Below are 7,615 nucleotides of genomic sequence, written 5' to 3' on the forward strand. Positions count from 1 at the left end.
TTTTTTTTGTGGCATTGCTGTGAAAATCCCCTTTTGGAACCTTTATTTGAGTAAAGGCCCCAATATACTTGAAGCAAAATCAAAGAACAAACTGAACAACTGCTGGTCTGTGACGATTACATAATAGGTTGTCTCGAGTAGCCAGACCTTCAAACTGACAGCAGAAGGTCTGGACTTCATTGCAGCTTTCACTGGCCAAGGACTTCCCAAGAGGCCGTCTGACCAACATGTAGTTTATTTTGTGAAGCGTCATGTTTAGGGGCATTAAAATGTAAAGTCCCTACAATAACAGACCAGAGTACAACCGATAAACCATTCAACATAGTTGTCATCAGTCATCAAGACTCTATGCTGTAAACATCACATACTTTTAAAAATCCAGCATTTATTTGATCGTTATAAGCGATCATTGTCACAGTTGTAAACAAGATGGCTTTCTTATTCAATGAGGGGTTTTAGTGTCATGACAACTTTGTTTTCAGGCAGATGGTTGAAGAATGTGACACACATCTCCCAGAATTCCTTTGAACGTCCCGATGTGTTTCCCGTTTTGTGTGCCTGATGTCTGAGGCTGAGACTACATAATAGGTAGTTGTGCTCTGGGGCTCCGCCTTCTTTGACGTGCAAATCTTCTCTGGTTAATTTCTTCTGTTCAGTCTGTTGAGGTCAGATGAGAGTAAAAACATGAACACACTGGAGAGCTGCTGTATAGTAGAAATTGAAGTTGTAGTTCTAATTGGAAGTGATATTGTCATTGCTTTTTCATGTTTAATACTGAAATGCTGCTTGTTTTAAAGCAATATGTTGTATAAAGTGCCGTATAAATAAACGTGACGTGACTTAATGTCAAGTGCCGAATTGCAGAGTTGGTGCAAACATATCGCCATCGCTATGATTAGATGCTTTCTTAACTGCTGTTTTCTCACCCCGTCACACCATCAGCTGTCTCTTGAATGTTGAATGTGGATTCGGCGAATGAGGTTGGAAAGATCATTCCACCAGCAAGGAACAGTGAATGAGAATGTCCTGGAAAGTGATTTTCTGCAAACACATGGCAGCCATTGTAGGGTCTGCAAGACTGCAAGTGCACATTAAGTGTGCCATTTGGGACAGAGCCTTAATTGCATTATTACAGCTCTGGCCAGAGTGAGCATGGGCTCAGATGCACACGGATACCACATATTCTTCACACAACTTCATGAATGAACTCCATGACATTGTTCTGAAGCGGCCGTGGTTCTGTGGGGGTGCTATAGGGTGATAAGCACCCGCAAATGAAAGCAAGAGCACTCTCAGTTGAGGCTGCAAAAGTAGGATATTGACAAAACAGATTTGGTAATGCTCTATTTTGTGAAGCGTCATGTTTAGGGGCATTAAAATGTAAAGTCCCTACAATAACAGACCAGAGTACAACCGATAAACCATTCAACATAGTTGTCATCAGTCATCAAGACTCTATGCTGTAAACATCACATATACTTTTAAAAATCCAGCATTTATTTGATCGTTATAAGCTATCATTGTCACAGTTGTAAACAAGATGGCTTTCTTATTCAATGAGGGGTTTTAGTGTCATGACAACTTTGTTTTCAGGCAGATGGTTGAAGAATGTGACACACATCTCCCAGAATTCCTTTGAACGTCCCGATGTGTTTCCCGTTTTGTGTGCCTGATGTCTGAGGCTGAGACTACATAATAGGTAGTTGTGCTCTGGGGCTCCGCCTTCTTTGACGTGCAAATCTTCTCTGGTTAATTTCTTCTGTTCAGTCTGTTGAGGTCAGATGAGAGTAAAAACATGAACACACTGGAGAGCTGCTGTATAGTAGAAATTGAAGTTGTAGTTCTAATTGGAAGTGATATTGTCATTGCTTTTTCATGTTTAATACTGAAATGCTGCTTGTTTTAAAGCAATATGTTGTATAAAGTGCCGTATAAATAAACGTGACGTGACTTAATGTCAAGTGCCGAATTGCAGAGTTGGTGCAAACATATCGCCATCGCTATGATTAGATGCTTTCTTAACTGCTGTTTTCTCACCCCGTCACACCATCAGCTGTCTCTTGAATGTTGAATGTGGATTCGGCGAATGAGGTTGGAAAGATCATTCCACCAGCAAGGAACAGTGAATGAGAATGTCCTGGAAAGTGATTTTCTGCAAACACGTGGCAGCCATTGTAGGGTCTGCAAGACTGCAAGTGCACATTAAGTGTGCCATTTGGGACAGAGCCTTAATTGCATTATTACAGCTCTGGCCAGAGTGAGCATGGGCTCAGATGCACACGGATACCACATATTCTTCACACAACTTCATGAATGAACTCCATGACATTGTTCTGAAGCGGCCGTGGTTCTGTGGGGGTGCTATAGGGTGATAAGCACCCGCAAATGAAAGCAAGAGCACTCTCAGTTGAGGCTGCAAAAGTAGGATATTGGCAAAACAGATTTGGTAATGCTCCAATGCGTGTTCATGTTTGTGCTCAGGAGAGCTTCCGTGGTTTTTATTTTATAATGTGTTTTTGCAGCGTTGAGCAATGTAGCCAATCACAGACATTCTTGAACGCAATGGCCAAACAGAGGTGTTTAATTGGACAGTTCACCCAAAAATGAAAATTACCCCATGATTTACTCACCCTCAAGACATCCTAGGTTTATATGACTTTCTTCCTTCAGACGAATACAGTCAGAGGTATATTAAAAAAATGTCCTAGCTCTTCCAAGCTTTGTAATGGCAGTAAATGGGGGTCAAGATTTTGAAGCCCAAAAAAGTGCGTCCATCCATCATAAAAAGTGCTCCACGTGACTCCGGGGAGTTAATAAAAAATATCCATATTTAAAACTTTAGTGTAAATGCGATGAAAATAATAGATTCATTAATTATAATGGAACTTTGTGAGATCGTAACATTGCGATTTTAATCATCAGGCCAAATAACCTTCCAGTATGTCTGTAGTCATATTTTGTCATAAACTGCATGTAAACTGGAGTGAAGAGGTTTGCTCATGTCATGTGAACATCTTACTGCGATTAAGTCCTTAATCTGATTATTGGAAATAATCACATTATTGGTGCACTTGTAAACATAGTTTGCTGATGACACAAGCTTAGTTCTCTCTCTCTCAAATTTCAATTAATTGATCAAGAATGCAAATGATGGTTTAATTGCTTATGCTAATTGGTTAAATTTAAACAAATAATCTTTGAATATAAAAAATCTAATTTTATTACTTTTTGTGGTAGAAAATTATATCCAAAGGATTTATCAAAAATTACAACTGAGTCTATTGAGGTGCCAACTATTGAAGTGTCAACTACAAAATTCTTGGGAGTTTTTGTTGATGAGACTTTGAGTTGGAGGGAACAAGCTGATTACATGAGCAGAAAAGTACATACTGTAAATCTACATGTATAATAAGGAGGGTTAGGCATCTTGTTACTGCAGACTGTCTTCTTTACGATTTACTGTAGTTTAATTTATCCGTACCTTTCATATTGTAATACAGTTTGGGCGAGTACTTTTCCTACTACTCTTCAAAAATGTATCCTTCAGAAGCGTTTTGTTTGATTGCAACCCGATCAAATGCATATACTTAATCTGCTTCTTTATTTCAGATACTTCAGGTTCTTACTGTTTATAATATTAATATTTTTAAATATGTGTTTTCACGTATAAGATATATTCAGTTGAAGGTAACATTTCAGAGCTATTTAAGATGTATTTTAAAGTAAATTCTTAACTTTACTTAACTCGTCAATACCCAGATTTGAATCTTCCTAAAATTCTCACTTGTAGAGGTCAATACTTGATAAGATTTAGGGGTATTAAATTATGGAATGGTTTATCCCATCTAGCAAAAAAAATATGTTCTTCTTTAATATGTTATAAAAGATGTATAAAGGATCATTTTAGTGCTGCCTTGTAATTGTGTTTTTTGTTCTTTATGTATTTTATGTACCCTATAAGGTTTGTTTTTGGAGCACATTATTTCTGGGTTTTTGACATATGTTATAATTAATTTGATGCAGTAATTTACATTTATATATTTGTTATTGTAATTTATGTAATGGTATGTTATGTAATGTCTTCTTTATTGTTTAGGTGGAGGCTCTAAATAAGCCCTTTTGGTGTTTCTGCCCCTCCTTGCACAGCATATGGATTGTATTTTTTTTTTTTGTATATATTTTATTTTTGTGCAATTAAACATGCGCGACCTGCTGCCAGAGACACGAGTGCAATGGTCAAACATGGCCGTCTAACATATTTACATAGGAAGACATTTGAAAAATAGCAAAAATGCAATGGGGAAAAAATGCATTCTGTATGAACGACCCCTGAGCGAGTTTCTATTTCATTCTTCGCTGTGAGTATCAGGTTGTTTGTCTTGTTGACTATTTGACACTTGCACACCATCAAAACGCTGCTAATGGCTCAACCTGAAACTCGCTGTTGCTGGTGTTTTTGTTTTGAAAGTGTTTGCAGTTATGAATTGTGCGGTGAGCTGCTCTTCGATGTGTGAGAAACAGGATGAGGTTGGGTGCTGCCGTGTGGTTTGGGCTGACATGATAACCCCGAGCTGAGGACATGCTTTCTGAGAACCTCTCTGCTGATGGCTCGACCTCTTTCCTTGCGATGATGGAAATGTTGACATATAGCTAATACATTTTAGAGATGGAGAAAGTGAGAGAAAATGTGTGTGTGAGAGAAAGAGGCTCTTAAAGGGGTCATATGATGTTGCTAAAAAGAACATTATTTTGTGTATTTGGTGTAATGAAATGTGTTTATGCGGTTTAAGGTTCAAAAAACATTATTTTCCACATACTGTACATTATTGTTTCTCCTCTATGCCCCGCCTTTCTGAAACGCGTCGATTTTTACTAGGGCTGCACGATAAATCGCATGCAATATTTAATGAGCATCTTGTCAGAAAGCCGGTTCTGTAATCAGCGGTAAATCTCCATCACGTGCGTGCTTTCACATTGAATACCCAGCGGATGCACAGCATGGATCTTTCCAGAGAGCACTTTGGCAGCAAAAGATCAAGACATAATCCCAGTGAAGAGACCACAGGGAAGCCAATAAGAAGCTATTTCAGGTGACTCGAAAGCTCGGCCCACTTCTTGACCCTCCATATGAAACACAGTATTGAAAGTGCTGATTGAAACCGCTACTTATACAAATCCTCTGTATTTCAGGTGTGCAGCCCCACTGGGATACAGGATACAGTAAATGAAAATAATACAATTCTTCCGGTCATATAATCATGCATATTTAAGATTGAAAAAATAAATAGATGCATCTACTTTTAGTATGGGGGAAAACCCTTTCCATAATGATGATGTTGTTGATGATGAAGGCTATGAGTCACCTTTTTGTGAGTGGAATTTTCTTCAGATTCATCAGTCGCTTGGTGGCAGATGCAACATGAGCAGGTTGTGTGACATACACTCATTATTGTAAAAAAAATACTCACTACTACTGTGTGATACGGGAAAAATGAGCTTTTAAATGCAGGTTCACTTCCACCAAGGATAAATGTTATTTGTACCGATCACCATGAGTTTTGTGTGGATAACTTTTAAGGACATTTGTTTATTTTTATTTTATTGTTTATTTATTTATTTTTTATTTTGGTACTGGGTTAGGTCACCATGTGATATTGAATGTTAGAACCACAGCAGAAAGAAATGTCTGCAGTCGTTTGTAGACACAATGACCACATTTACACTGTCACCCTTTTCTCTCTCTCTCTCTCTCTCTACAGACTTGTGGCATAGACTGGATCTTGTTGCATGTGTGGAAACAGCAAAAATACTTATGATATGAGATTTTACACCATCTGATTTGGACTGCTTCCAAATGTGAGTCTAAATCTGGTATGTATCTGATATCTGGCCATCAGTGCACACATGCCACCATTGACAAGTGAGCAATAAGTAATGTAGTAATAAGTAATACAGTAATGATTAATATTCGTATACACTATTATTCAAATTTACATTGTTGTTTTTTTTGGAAAGAGGTTAATTTTTTTTTATTCAGTAAGGACACAATACATTCATCAAGTGTAACAATAAACGCTTTTACATTGTTACAAAAATTATATTTCAAACTAAATCTGTTATTTTAAACTTAATTATCAATGCGTCCTGAAAAAAATATATATATTGTGATTTCCTCAAGAATAAGAAGCAGCACAATTGTTTCAACATTGGCCTAATTGTTAGAGAGTCTGACTTGTTTTCTGACCCCAAACTTTTAAATGGTAGTGTAATTGTATTTTATGTATAATACATAATTTTAACTGTATATGTATTGATGTAGTTTTATTTATTTAACATTTAATGCATTTAATTAATTTAATAATTGTTCCTTTGCATATGCATGCCACATTCTAATAACCACTTCTTGTATTCCCACAATCTGATTGAATGTAAACAGATGCACATGTTTCAGGATATTGGTTCTGTGCATTAGGTTTTGCAGTGTATATGCATTCATTTTAATGCAGATTTTCCTTATACATTAATTGTTGCAGACATTTTGTTTTCAGTCACAATGCGCTGTAATTGCTTTGTTGGGCTACAAATAGAAACAGAAGCTCACCTCTGATGATTTGTGTGCATTAGGTTCAAAGATGCAGCGGTTAAATGAATAAATTAATGATGCATTTATATAGCGCTTTATTGTGTATTGTTGTACACCCAAAGCACTTTACAATCATGTGGGGGGGGTCTCTCCTCAACCACCACAGTAACACAGATATAAGCGTTCCCATTTGCCTATCCTATTTTTATGTCTAAAAAATGTTCCGTTTATTAGAATAAAAGAAAGCTCATATGATTTCCATCTTTAACATTCTTAAGTTTAATATTGCATCCAGTGTATTAAAATTGTGAGATGGAAATGTACTGCATAGCAGGAATGACCCAAACCCGCTAATTAGTCCCTTACGGTAATGTATTTGGGCAACACCCAAAACCAGAGCCTGGCGTCTGTCCTGCTCCACCAAACCTTGGAATTCAGAGACAGTGACTCAGACTGCATATTTCATAGAGGGAAAAAAAAAACTTATCTGGAGTTTAGTTGTGGAGACAGCTGTGCAGGGTCAGAAGAAGGCCTGGAGAGGGAGAAGAGAAAAGAGCGGTGAAGGACACCATGGGAAAAGTGATTTCTTTCAGAAAGAATGTTAGCGGTTCCAGCCCGTGATTCCAGCTTTTAATGGATCACCTACCAATGGTTTCTAAGAACTCACGACTGCCACTGCTGTGCCTCTGTGCTGATGGCATTTGAGAGTAACAGAGTGTGAGGAGAGGTGAGAAATGCAACTATAGTGTAGCAGTAGGGTTCTGGAGCCACTCATTTTCTCCATAGAGTAATAGGTTTTTATTTTTATTTTATTTTATTTTTTATTTTTTAAGTGAAGACAGACCTACTGTGAACTCCAAGTTTGTTAATCGGTGATATATGTTTCTGTTTTTTTTTTTGTTTTTTTTATATATAATTTCAACATTTAATGTCATGACTGTGAATTTATGGCTTTCTGCTCCAATTCAAGACCCTTTAAGGCATTAATTTGTGGAAGGGCGAATTAAGACTTTTTAAGACCTTTTTAAGAAA

Source organism: Sinocyclocheilus rhinocerous, unplaced genomic scaffold (assembly GCF_001515625.1).
Source record: "Sinocyclocheilus rhinocerous isolate Xijiao unplaced genomic scaffold, SAMN03320098_v1.1 scaffold99, whole genome shotgun sequence".
NCBI lineage: Eukaryota > Metazoa > Chordata > Actinopteri > Cypriniformes > Cyprinidae > Sinocyclocheilus > Sinocyclocheilus rhinocerous.